Raw genomic sequence first — 14,404 nt, 5'->3', positions numbered from 1 at the left:
TTATTATCCAAGAAAAACAAGATTTTCTGAAAAGGTCACAATGATGTTGTTTTGAAGAACTCTTTGGAACACACCTTGAGACTTGGGAGACGATCATGTAGAAGCCTTAAGTGCTGGGACATGTATTTCTAAACAGTCTCTGTTCTCTGATTCTCTGTGCCCTTGAAAAAGCACCAACTCTCTCAACAATTTTATTAGCTCTGTAAGTATTCATGATCTTAATAAATTATTTTAATGGGGAGAATGCCAGGAATTCATTGCTCTTCCTTTGTCTTAATGGTTTGAGGGCTCCATCTTCCCTGTAAATGGTGACAGGAACAGTACCTCTACTGATAACACACACTGACATGTACACTACTAGCAATTCTCCTCTGACTTTCCAGAACCTGATAATAAGGATAGAAATTGCTTCAGGTCAAATGCATTTTCCAAAACTACAAATAAATATAAAGAACTGGTCCCCTGCAATGAATGGCACAGGGCTGAATTTTCATAGCAAGATGCAGTCTTTTTAGCCGGGAACATTTGACAATATCTGTAGATAACCAGGGGACAGAGGAATGCTGCCGGCATTCAGGGGGTAGAATCTAGAGATGTTGCCAAATATCAGTACCTACAACCCAAAGAACAGCTTGGCTTGTATGTGAGCCAGAAGACTGATAACAGCTGGATCAAACTGTCAGCTTCTAGAGACTAGGACCAGTGTTTCTACATGTTGATAAGTAGATGAACAAGGTGTCCCGAACATTCCTCCCCTCCAGGACTGGTCAGGGAGGAGCAAGTGAAGGTACTGGCCATGTTTAGACAAAGGGCATCTCCTGCTTTCTGGTATTTTAAAAAAGGCGTTACATGATTTTTCTCATTTATAGGGAACAGGCTGAGATAAAACCTTAGATTCTTTGCTTTTAGTTACTCCTGCCTGCTACAACTGCTCTTGGAAGTAGTTTGTAATTTTATTGTCTAAAATTCCTTTTTTCTTGTCTTAAAATAACCATGCATGTGTGTGTGCATGCATGGGTGTATGTTCATGCATGTGTGTGTGTGTGTGTGTGTGTGTGTGTGTGTGTGCGTGCATAGAGTCCAGAGAAATAAGTTGACTGTCCTGATCTACCACTTCCTGCCTTAGTCTCTAGAGACAGGGTCTGTGACTGAACCCAGAGCTCACCCTTTCAAAGGCTGCCAGGCCAAAGAAGTCCTGTGTCTTCCTGTTTCTACCCCCAGCATGGGGTGACAGACACCATGCGGCCACATATAGCTTTTAAAAATGTATCTGTCAGGGATGTAAATGCAGGTTACTATATTTGTACAGCAAGCACTCTCACCCACTGAGTTCCCCAGGGTAGCCATTCTTTTTTTTTCTTCATATTAAAACTTATTGAACCTCAGGCAGAGTAAAAACAGTAAAACCATACAAAACCAATCTCTGTATTGTTTAGCAATGGATTCATATGTGATAAAGACAATAACAACACCAACTTTACCAAGATCCAAGAGTGGTTACATCTCTGGAGGATTAAAAAAAGAGACTCAAATGTATAAACAAATTCTTTGACTCTAGTGACTTAAAAAGGGGAATATGTATTCTTTAATTTGCATCATAGATACAAGCTTTCCACTGCAGATGGAGTTTGGTGCTAGTGTGCTTGGCTAGCGTTCCTGAAGCCCTGGTCTCTCCCCGGCACACACCTGTGTAGTTGGCACACACCTGTAATCCTGGCACTTGGAGAAAGAATACATTAAATGTTATTCTTGGTGACATAGTTCAGAGCCAGCTTGGGGCTACATAAGGCCTGTCCATACATTTTTTTTCATATATGGGCCTGCAACATGGTTCAGTAGATAGTAAAGTGCTTGCCACCAAGCCTGAAGACTTGAGTTTGATTCCTGGGACCTCCATGATAGGAGGGAAACTCTGGGGAGCTGTCATCTGACCTCCATTCATGCACTATGGTACACATTCAGGCAAAATGTCAAAATTTTTTTAAAAGACAGTTTTCATATATGGTAGACATCACAATAAATAGGTAGGCCCAATATGGTCCCTTTAGTGTAAGATGGAGTCACCTTTCTGTAGCCAATACCTAGCACAGGACTGGGGTCTGGGTCTATTGAACACACATGGAAGGTGCCAGCACTTAGGGAAGAAACCCACTTTGGGGGCAGACATATTTGGGGTTCTGGCTCTGCCACTGGGTTTATAGGGGACATTCAACACCAAGGTATAGGGGGGCGATCAAGTGGGATGGAAGGAATGGAAAGTGGCCCAAGGCAGCACATTTCCATGATGGGCACTGCTTCATGGCCAAGCTTGAAGGATGCCTCTGCAGGCTGCTTGGGAGGTCTCCCCAGACTGCTATTGGGGACAAACAATACTTGCAACAATTTATGGGGTTAGAAAGGAAGAGAATCACTACCTGCCTCTTTCCAATCTTCCTTTCCCTGAAGTTTCCCCTATGACTATCAGTGTCCTGATGAGACTGATTGGCCCCGTGGAATGCCAGATGCCATGTCCTGTAGTGGAGCATTCTGGTTAAGACCTGGGAAGAGAAAGTCTGGGCCAGAGGGAGCCTGAGCAGTGCACGGGATGTTTTCAGTACCTTCTATACTAAGATATCTTTCCCATGGGCTGGCCCTGGACACTGTGGAAGACCCAGGGAGAGAACACGGTTTCAGGGAACAGGCAGGCATGAGAGTGTTCCCTGCTGTTAACTGATAGGAGAAAAGCTTTCTAATCAAGTCCAGTTCATGGCTCCATCTTCTCATCTGGCTAAATGGCAGAAGTCACTAATTCCTGAGAGGCACCAGATTTTGAGGGATCCACGATGGTGTCAAGAGCTTCATGTGAGCTTCCCCACCACTTCCTGTCTCCATCTGAACTTTTAACTACTCCAGAGATGACCCAGTCTTGGACCACAGGTTCTTGGTGTAGACAATCCAGGAAAGGGAGCTAACACTCCTGACCAGGAGCAAGAGGAGCGCCGATCTGTCCGTCCGTCTGTTCGCTGTTGGCCTGAGGTGTTGGGAAGTCTGGCATGTGCTGATGAATTTTTTGGTGTTGCTCGAGATGGTTGGATCTCATGAACTGTCAGCCGCACTCTGTGCATTTATGTGGTCGGTCTCTGGTGTGGATCTGCCTATGTCGTCCAAGTTCATCAGAGCAGAAGAAAGACCACGTGCAGCCTTCCCGGTCACACACGCAGGGCTTCTCACCCGTGTGTTTACGCTGATGACTCACGAGGTGAGAACACTTGGTGTAAGCTTTTCCATGGTTTTCATATGAGCAGACATAAGGCCTTGAAGCTGGAGGTGGCTTCCCAGATGCCTCCCCTGAAGCACTGGGGCTCTCTGTCCCCTGTGGACCAGGTGTGGGCTGCTCAGATACAAAAGGTCCTTCCTTTGCCTTTGACTGTGTCACAAGAGAGTCCTGGGAATCTAAAGTCAGCAATGGCTGAAGCCTCGCTGGGGGCACCCCAAGATTGTAGGGATTTAAGTGCAGCATCCCATCCACTGAGGGAGGCATGGCACAGGCCCCACTGGAAGCCATGCCTTGGACCAACAATATTCCATTGTTTAAAGAGCCTGTGGCAGCAGGTACTGTTGAGGGGACAGGATAATGCATTGGTGGGGCACTGCTGTGGGCCATTACTGGGATGCCGTGGGAAGCTGAGCCTGGAAGACCACTGTGAGGCATCAGATTCTCACTGAAGGCTATGTTTACTCCCACCAGAGTACCTGGACTCCACAAGGACATCATGTGGGATCCCGTGTCAGTCATTCTGCCTGGTTGGTGGATAGACCGTGGCCGACGATACATCTGGGAAGGTATAGGAGGCAGTGGGGAGGAGTACCTCACACCATGGTCTGGTAGTGAGAGAATGACCTGTGACCCCACCCCTTCACCCTCACTCTGCCTGGATTCCTCAGCAGATAACATAAAAGGCCTTGACATAGTTGATACACCTTGAGCGCGGGTGGCTGATGAACTCCACTCTTCCCAGAAGGCACTAATGCAACATTGTTGTCAGCTTCTCATTATCCTTGGGAGGCTGGCGAGCAGCCGGCCACTCATGCTCCTGCCCTATGTCGGCCCAGGAGCAACTTTGGACCAGAGGTGAGCCTAACCTGACTGGTGCCGACATAGGGAAGGTCTTAACACCACTATCAGGGTAACCATTCTTAGGTTTTGGATTTTATTTTATGTGTACATGTGAGAGCACATGTGTGCACAAACGCGAGGGACACACACACACACACCCACACACCCACAGAAAGAGAGAGACCTATGACTGATGTTAGGAACTTCTATGACCTCTCTTCTGTGAGGCAAGCTCTCTCAATTGACTCTAGAGCATGCTGGTTCAGCCTTGTCTGCCTAACCTGCCTAACCAGGTCGCTCAGGAGTCCTCTACATCCTAAGCACTGCAATCATTGCATGATGGCAGCAGACGCAGGCTTTTCCATAACTCTGAGGCTCCAAACCCTAGTCCTCCTGTTTGCAGGACCGACTGGCCCATTAACCATTGTGTCCCCTCGCCACAATGTTTACAGTGAATGGGACCAGGATTCAGAGTGGAATCTTTAACCAAGCTTTGTTTTGTGATGATTCCATTAAGGGTCCTGCCAGTGATGTCGCTGAATAGTCAGCTTTAGGCTATGGTGCTTGCCTACCTCTCCACGGGGGGGGGGGGGGGGGGGGGCTGGTTTGAGTCCCAGCACCACAAAACATAAATCAACAATCTCAAACCGTTTCACACAGCTCCACTATGTTACCGCATTGTGTTAGGTACTCAGCTGGAAAAATCAGTGGGTTGTTACTTTGTTTCTCACAGGCAGACATTAAGCTCATCTGGAGCTGTCACTCTCGACTTCAGCACTGTGCCTTCCTATGTGTCTTTCTCAGCTTAGTGTGGCCAGGCGCTGATTTTTTCCTGATTCCGGTGCTCTCTCGTTATATTTACTCAGTTGTTGCCTGTGTTTTGAACACTGTTTCATGACATTATTAAAACTCTGGAGTTTTATAAGCAGAAGCAATTCTGCATCCCACTGCAAGTGTATTCAGTGTATATGATGTCAGGAAGCCACGCCCACACAATTCAAATCCTTCCCAGATACTTATTTCATGATGTATTTCCTATCGGAAACACCACCAATCTTTTAGGAGAAGTCAGCCATAAATGAAGACAAGGTTGCTCATATCTCTGTTGTACGTGTGTGTGTGTGTGTGTGTGTGTGTGTGTGTAAGTTGTGAAGTAAGGGTTATAATTGCTTCCCTTTTCAGTTGAACTTAGAAGAGTTAGCAGCATAGACGTGTCATGGACGAGCAGGCACGAGAGGCAAGCAGAGGAACTGTTTCTATCACCTTATGTGTAACATTTTGTGGCAGGGCCTCAAAATATCTCGAGTGCTTTTTTCACCTAGAGAGCTCTCATTTCATGCTAGCAGATATCTCTGTGTGATAGAGAATATAAAGCGTTTGCCTGTTTTATTTCAGACCATGCCTTTTGAATCACCCTAGTAATGTAATATATGAGTTGTATCTATCTGTGGCCTATGTGTATACACATGTATGTATCTGTGCTTGGGTCTTGCATAGATATGAGTCAGATATAACACCTATGTTCATCATAAAGACATACTAAAATGAAACTCAAATTCAGTATCAATTCTGGAGTGCTTTAAACCAATCTTTTATTGCAAAATCTTTGAATTTACAGGAAAGCTGAAAGGATCCCACGATGAACAGCCCTCCCAAAGCAACTTTTACGCCATAATTGATGTTTTAACAAACTCCCTTTACCACAAACAGATCCACTAACCTACCCCATCCAGTTCCAGTTATCAACACATCTTACTTTGGGATATGTTTCAAAGTAAGGTGTAGATTTCAAAACACTTTATCCCAACTCATTTTGACATGCATGTATTTAACTCCAGCTAAATATTTTTGTTTTTCCCACTGAGGTTAAAAAACCCTACATATAATAAAATGCACACATACACAGTGGGCTAATAGAATTATGATACATACATACAGCTATAAACCTTCATCAGGGCTGGCATAGAACATAGTCAATCATTTCAGAAGGGTCCCTTTGTGTTCCTCCCTGGTCACCTCCACCCTGTGTCTTCAAGGCAATTGGGGAACACACACACACACACTTTTCATTTACTGTTACTGACTAATTTCTGGCTATATAAAACATGCCAGGTTCTTGGTCGCTCGGAATTAAAAATTTTCACCCAGGGCAGAGCAGTGGCTGAGTGTCCAGCTGACAAGAGAAGACTTAAGTGCCCTCTCGGGCAGCTCATCTTTAAGACAAGATGTGAGCGAGAAAGTGAAGAAGCTTTGGAAGAGAAACTGGTTTTAAAAACACACGTTTGTAAGAGTCTGGGGTGAAGGCTTTTACACAGACCTGCTGGGCCGGCAGCCACTCAGGACAGGCGCGTCCCAGTGGGGCGGGGCAGGGGATTTTCCAGTCCAACCCCAGACAATGATGGAAGGTCCTTGCTTGCTCTTCCTTCTTCTCCCTAGTTCCTCTGTGTTTAACTCATTCTGATTTCCATCCTTCCGCGCCCGTGCACTGTGAGCGCTGGGGGTGGTGGTGGGAGTTCCTGGGAGTGTTCCTTTCCACAATGTTACCGAGAGAGCAAGGACAGTTTTCCTATCACAGGGTGGCTTTCTCCACAGGACTGGGGAGGGAGAGCAGCCATTTGGTTGTGAGTCAGCAGCTTTCCCCTCCCACCCTGGTGATGAGGTGGCCTCCCTCCCAGACTGGAGCACAGAGGTCCCTAGGGACCCTGTCTGGTGGGACTTGGAGAAAGTGAGGGCCAGGAGCCGGCATGCCACGTGTTCATGTGCGTGTACACTCTGCTGAGCGCATTCTTACAAATCCTTTCAGGGCTTTTAAAAAGTGTTTGAAAGTGTACATGATGGCACAACACAATGCAAACTGGTTAAATTACGTCTAGAATATACTGTGCAATTTTCAAAACATTGTAAAACCTCCCGAAGAGGGGTTTTCTCTTTTAAGTTTTGTTTGGTTCATGTAAAAAGTCTTAGAAACAGTACAGCTAGCTCTTCAGTATGCAAACTCAGGAAGCATAACAAATTCTGTCCCCAGGAGATGACTGTCTTTCCAAGCTCAAGTTTTTTTCTGCTATTTTTAGCTACAGAACCATATACACTTTTGAGTCAAAAGCTGTTCTATTTCTGTTTAAGAGTTTGTTTTATAAAACCACATATTGTTAGATGATGAGACACTTTATAAGGTCAGGCTACATATATTATGAGTTATGTGATTTTCTCTTGATTTTGGACAAACAGCCATTATAAAAACCCTGTGATTTATTTACTTTCACTTAGCCTACTTGCCTCACAAGATTTAATTTGGTAGTCACTAAAAAGTAAATTCCCAAAATTGCATATTGTGTATAAACTTCTTGGGAATTTTGTCTGGGTTTTACAAAGAGTTCTATCAGCTTCCCAGACATAGTATATGTCCTGAGGTTGAAGTAGCACACTCTTGAAGGCAGAGTTACAGATGCTTATACACTTTAGAGACTATGTTGCATGTGCATATCTAAAGAACATGTTATGTGGTGTTTCCACGGCAAGTTCTGGATACAGTGATCTAATTTTTAATTAGTCAAAGCCTTTAGTGAGGACAGATTTTTATGATTTTAAAAATGCTAGTAAGTCCCCCATAGAGCAGCCGGGAGGCGGGCAGGTCCAGAGCAGCTAGTGGCGAGAAATGCTAGTGGGTCCCCAGTGCTGAACCAAGGAGCAGCTCGCAGTGGGGGCAGGTGAACAGGAGACAGAGACATGAACAGACACAACATGTTGAATATTTATTCAGGGGGTTATGGAGGGGAAAGGGAAAAGGGGGAGCAGAGAGAGAGGGGGGAGAGGGAGAGAAAGAGAGAAAGAGAGAGACAGAGAGACACGCACGCATGCCAAGAAGGGACAGTAAGAGAGATATTCAAGATGATGGGGTGGGAGGGGGGGTCACCGGGAGTGGGCGTGGCTTGCCCCTTAAAGGGCCAAAAGAATAACATTCCCGGATCCTTTTTATAATAAAAAGCAGGAGATTCGACACCACAGTTTGACAGAATTGGGGTGGCGGATTTTTAAAACTGCTTCTGGCTGATTTGTGGGCATCGTCTTGGGGAAGGGGGAATCTGAGAGGAGGCTGGGTGCTGGCCACATCTTGGCATAGCTGGTCTCTTTGCTCCCGACTGGGTGTCTGTGGCATGGAAATGTCTGGTGTCCCTTATCCTGTTTAAGGTATTGGCAGAACAAAGAATAAAGTTAAATTAAGGAATTTTTTTTTTAAGATCAGGGAATTGAGGGAGATGTATCTGACCTCTTTAAGGTGGATTCTTTAACTCAGCTCCCTGGAACTCAACAAGAACTCCTTGGGTTTGTGAAAACAGAAGTTTTAGACACATAATGACTGTAGCATATTTTTGTACAATGAAAAGTATTTTTTAAGACCACAGAAGGCAGCATAAGAGAGGAATTTGATTTTAAATTTATTTGGTGAGGTAACCTGGCAAAACCTCTCAGCTATCAAACTGTCAGAGATATTTTAGAAAAATAAGATTTTGCTTGAGTTATTGATTAAAAAATGACAGAGAACTTACTTGGTTGGCACACAGAGCTACTCTTTTTTGGGTCCTCCAAGGTTGCTGAAGGTTGCACTTGACCTTTGCTGGTTAGCGCCAGGCCTGCCAGGCTCCAGAAGACCCTGTGGGCTAAGAAATCTTTAGGAAGACAGGCCTACCTTGACCTGAGCAGCTAGGCTGTTGATTCCAAAGATTCTGTCCATGTCTAGAGGTCTTTAGTTTAGACAAAAGGCAGTTTTTGCCCAATGGTCAGCTCTTGGCAGTCAAAGCGAAATGCAGAAGGACGTTGTTCTGTGCCTTCTTTGGAGGAAGCAGAGAGCTGCAACTAGGAGCCAACCTGTATCTTTTTGTTATGAAAAGTTTTTTAATAATTAAATATTTAAATATCACATTCCAAGATCTCTGAGCAGTCGGAGGCTGTTTATTAGGTATAGCTACAGTATAGAATCTGCCTGGAAGGTTGGGTTTGAGCTTGACTGTTCTGATTCTCAACAGGTAAGATTTACACTCATAAAAAGACAGAAAGAAGAAAAAAACTTTGTAATATAAGGTTAATGGCAGAACTGACAGTGGTAGAGAACAGCTTAATATTAAATATAAGACATTTTTTTTTTTTTTTTTTTGGTTTTTCGAGACAGGGTTTCTTCTGTAGCTTTTGGAGACTGTCCTGGAACTAGCTCTTGTAGCCCAGGTTGGTCTCGAACTCACAGAGATCCGCCTGCCTCTGCCTCCCGAGTGCTGGGATTAAAGGCGTGCGCCACCACCGCCCGGCATATAAGACATTTTTGTAAGAGACTTAAAAGTACATACCAGTTTAAAATATGAGACTTATGATTTTGTAGTCTGAAATGAGATGTAATGAACAATTATTATATACAGAAAGAGTGAACAGGAATTGGGCAACGTGGATGCCTTTGATGAGCCCTATCAAAGGCATGCCACTGCGCAAAATGCATGTAACAGAGTTAATGGGAGGATTTCAGTGAAAACTGGTGGTGGGGGGGAAGGCAGGGTATACATAAGAATGGGAGAGCTTGGTCATGTGACCTGGCTCTCAGCCAAGATGGTGGTAAAGTCACCTGACCCCAGTGAACATGGTGGCTACCATGTGTTGTGGGAAAAAAAGTTATAATTTTTGAGCTGTAAGGATTTTAAGCTTAATGAGAGGGACCTAAAGGTGTGATCTGCTCTGTTGCTGAGCCACCATGCCATAACACAAGCCGCAGAGGGAGGCAAAAGGCTGGAACCGAAAAAACTGCACCATGCCATGGCTGGAATTGAAAAGCCAGCTGGAATTTTAAAAGCTGGGCGGGCCGGTTGCTATCCAGAGCTAAAATCGTGAAAACCCACGAAACAGCGCGAACACCCAGGACTCGTGGACAAGCGTCCTTGAACCACGAGTGGGATGTTATAGCCTAGCTGGATCTGGTTGGATGACCCAGAAACCAGGGAGACTGGGGGGGTGCTCCAAGTGGCGATTACGACGAGAGAAGAGAAAAAGGAAAGAGAAGAAATGAAAAAAAAAGATAAAGAAACTGAGGGACCCTGGGTCCCCAGTCAAATGCACTGCATGGGAAGTGTGCAGTGCTAACACGTGGGCGGACTAATCCCCAGGATCAGTCCAAACATGATTCTGGTAAAGGAAAGCAACCATAGCAGAACAGCGGGACTCACCGATTGAAGCCATCCGGGAAGCTGGTGGTGGGAGTGGAAAAAGAACCCGGTTCAGGATATCTGAGTCACGTGGCACCAATTTTATGATTTTTAAAATGCTTGCAAGATCCCTGGGTGGTTCCCGAGTGGCCCGCCCTGTAGTGAGGAGCTGCGGGCCACTTCCTGCCACCCGGCTCCCAGCCACCTGGCTAGCTTATGCCCCGAAATAACAACACACAAACTGTATTCATTTAAACACTGCCTGGCCCATTAGTTTCAGCCTCTTACTCACATCTTGACTAACCCACATCTAATAATCTGTGTAACACCACAAAGTGGTGTCTTATTGGGAAAGATTCAGCATGTCTGACCTGGTGGCTGGCTTCATGGCGACCGACCATCCCAAAGAGGAGAGGCATGGCAATTGTCTGAGCCATCTACCTCACTTCCTTCTTCCTGTTCTGTCTACTCCACCCACCTAAGGGCTGGCCTAGTAAATGGGCCAGGCAGTGTTTAAATGAATACAGTTTGTGTGTTGTTATTTCGGGTGTAAAGCTAGCCATGTGGGATCCGGGCAGGATGAAAAGCAGGCCTGCCCGCAACTCCTCACTACACTGCCCAAGATCCCCTGGGTGGTTCTCTGAGCAGCTAGTGGCAGGAAATGCTGGCGGGTCCCAGTGCCGAACCGCGGAGCTGCTCTGGGCAGGGTCCAGCGGACAGGAGACAGACACAACATGTTGAATATTTATTCAGGGGGTTATGGAGGGGAAAGGGAAAAGGGGGGCAGAGAAAGAGAGAGAGAGACAGAGACAGAGACAGAGACACAGAGAGACACGTGCCTGCATGCCAAGAAGGGACAGTAAGAGAGAGTTTCAAGATGATGGGGCAAGGGTGGGGGTTGTCGCCGGGAGTGGGTGTGGCTTGCCCCTTAAAGAGCCAAAAGAATAACACAGCTTACTGATTTAACGCTCAGCAAACACAGGTGCTGCACCTTGCATATTCCTTTTGTTAAAAAAAAAATCTCCCAATGAAAACAAAGTCTAATGCTTGCCTTGCTCTAGATGTAACAGAAACCACCTGCCTGGCAACCTTCAGACATGTTGGATCTCCTCTGAAGCAGAAGCTTGCCCCTAAGGCAGCTGGTCGTGGTTCCTCAGTGGTGTGATTTGTGACTCATCAGGCTCCTTGTGAGAAAGATGGGCATCTCCTGAAGATCAAGCGGTAAGTGTTTTGGCCCCTCTCTTGGTAAGAAGCCTGCAGGAGGAGTGTGTCCTGGACCATAGAGATCCTGAGTATGCTAGACAGAGCAGCGTTTTGCACTGGCCCCTCACCACTGCAGGTACCTGTGCCATGAGACTTTCCTCTAAGGCCATTTTCCTTATAACACACAAGTAAAGCATTGCAAAGCTCTGTCATATAGAGGAGGTTAACCCCAGAGTCTATCCAGTCAGTAGCAGTGTTTACCTAAAATCACGGGGTGAGCTCTTTGTAAGCATTTTTGTTCTAAGATGAAATGCTGGCCAACAACAAACGTCTTCCCATTCTTAGGTGAATATAACACTAGGAAAAAAATCTTTTTCTGTGAATCTCCTTAAGGATCAGGGTTGAGTTCAGCCCCAGTCAAGTATTTCCCAGATTCTGTTCTGGGACTAACGTGGAATTTCAGGGAGGTACCTGGTACAAGCATCTGAAGATGCTGGTGGCCTGACAGGATCAAGATGGTGCATACAGAAGTACTGGAAGATCAAGAACCTTTTTTTTATGATAATGATATTTTTTGCCTAGCATTATATATATATATATATGTATATACATACATACATATATATATATATACATATATACATACATATATATATACATATACATATATATATACATATATATATATATATATATATGTATGTATGTACCTTAGCTTAAAATTTTTGTCTAGTATAAGCAGAACTCTTGTCTTCAGTAGCTGACTAAATATAGCATATTAACTTTCAAAAATCTAAACGTATTAATACCTCGTGTTTTGTAAAAATGTCATTACCTTTTATTAAACTCACCACATGACCTGTGAGAACCACTGATATTTTATAAATAACTCCGAATTAGTGTCAGAAGGGTGTGTGTATATATTTACATATCACATCTCTTAAGCTAAACAACAGCAGTGGCTTCCCCACTAGGGCCCATGACCTCCCCAGTCATGGGGTTTGAGTGGGTTCATAGCGCCAGAAAGGAATTTCCCCCTGTTTGAGCACAAAGTGTTGGTTACTCCCGCAACAGACTTGTCACGATTGTACCAGTAGGCACCTCTTGCTGAGTCCATAGCATTGCGTGCGAGGGCTTCAGCTGAGTAAGATAGCTGATAAAAATGCCGTCCCAGCCGTCTGCATATCACGTTCTAGCAATGTGAGGAACAGCAAGCATGAAGAAAGCTTTCAGTGCAACATCACTGTTCAGCAACCGGATCTTACTATCAAGTTCTGGTGGGTAGCCAATGGCAGTGGCGATTGCTTGTAGTGCTTTGGGGATTTCAGGGACCTCCCCAATCAACAGGAGATCGCCAACCTCTGCCATTGGATTTTTATTTAATAACCTATGGCTAGGTTTTTCCACTCGTACAGGGTACAAGAGGAACAAATTCTAATTCTGGCATTGCCTTGGGTGACCTTGGGTAAGCCTGGGCAGTTCTATGGTGTGTGTGTGTGTGTGTGTGTGTGTGTGTGTGTAATTGATTCTGCAAGAGACATTTTGGAGAGGCAGAGAGGTGTAGGGTAACTGTTGTCATTGAGAGCGGAAGCACAAGATGCACAGGCATCTTGCAGTGTATGCTGAGTCCATCTGCTCCCCATGAATTTGTCCTTAGGTTCTTTGTTTGTTTTTTTGGGGGGGGGCTCAGAGATGTTCTGATGTGGTGATGTGGTCTCATCTGAGAGTGTACAACTATTTATCATAGCATGCTGTCTTAAAAGAAGCTACAAAGAGGGAGGCTCAACAAGGTATGAATTGCACAGTGCACGGTGATTACTTTTCCTTTCAATAGTCACTCATCTTTTAGTGGGGTCATAAATTAGAAGAGGGTCATTATGCTGTGTGTGTATATCTATCTCTTCCGCCTGTTCCAAGTTCTGCTGCAGTGAATTATTTTGGACTTGGTTTGTCTGAGCCCATCTTTGTTTCATTTATTTTTTTATTGTCGAGATGTACTTTTTAATAGAATTTAGGTTGTAGGTTTTTCCTTCAGTGCTTTCATGTACTCCATAATTTATGGTTAGAAATCAGCGCAGCCCAGGCTGGTCTGGAGCTTGCTCTATAGCAGCTGACTGCAAATACCTTCCACCTGCTCGGGTTGTAGCATTCCATGCTTTTTGTACCTCACCTTTTATAGACGTAGCAAATGCCACAAATGATGCTTTTGGTACTTCGCTTTTTTGTGACATAGCATCTTTCTTCGGATGTTTTAGACTTTCTTTTTATTAATGGGTTGCGGGAACTTGATTGGTGCCCACACGTGTGCATATTTATTTTGTTCGTGACAACAATGGAAATGAAATATTTGCCAGAGGACTCAGGCAGAAGGCAGAATAAGCAAGCTTCGAGATGGGTCGGTCAATTGGGTTCATCCAGAAAGGAGATGCTATAAACAGTGTAAACAGTGCATAGGCCAGCAAAGCCCCACTTCAGAATGAGGATGGAGTCACAACAGCCACAGACACACAACGTACTGAGACAGGCTATTGCTAGAAAATTGTTTCCTCTAAGAAAAACTAAAAGGAATCCTCTTGGCTAAAGTAAAATGACATTAGATGGTATTTTAGGTTCAAATGACAAAGAGAATTTGTAAAAGTCACAGATGCAAAGGGTGTTTGTTGACACAGGCTTCAGTCCTGCAGCTGTTCAGTCCCAAAGAAACACACAGACGTCTACATTAATTCTAAACTGGTTGGCCTATTAGCTCAGGCCTTCTTATTAACTAACTCTTACATTGTATATTAACCCATTATTCTTGTCTGTGTTAGCCACCCTTTATTCTCATCTTGCTTCCTCTTGATCTGGGTGACGACAGCAGACTGAGCTTTTCCTCTTCCCAGAATTCTCCTGTTCTGGTTGTCCCGCCTATACTACCTACCTG

General features: G+C 44.8%; 1 pseudogene; it reads right to left on the bottom strand.

Annotated features, from left to right (window-relative positions):
• Positions 1-2,947: 2,947 nt before the first annotated feature.
• LOC119799815 lies at positions 2,948-4,139 on the bottom strand (annotated as a pseudogene).
• Between the last annotated feature and the right edge of the window lie 10,265 nt (positions 4,140-14,404).

The sequence above is a fragment of the Arvicola amphibius genome, chromosome 13, assembly GCF_903992535.2.
Source record: "Arvicola amphibius chromosome 13, mArvAmp1.2, whole genome shotgun sequence".
Lineage (NCBI taxonomy): Eukaryota > Metazoa > Chordata > Mammalia > Rodentia > Cricetidae > Arvicola > Arvicola amphibius.
The sequence above is the reverse complement of the archived record's forward strand: the minus strand, read 5'-3'. Positions and strand labels throughout refer to the sequence as shown.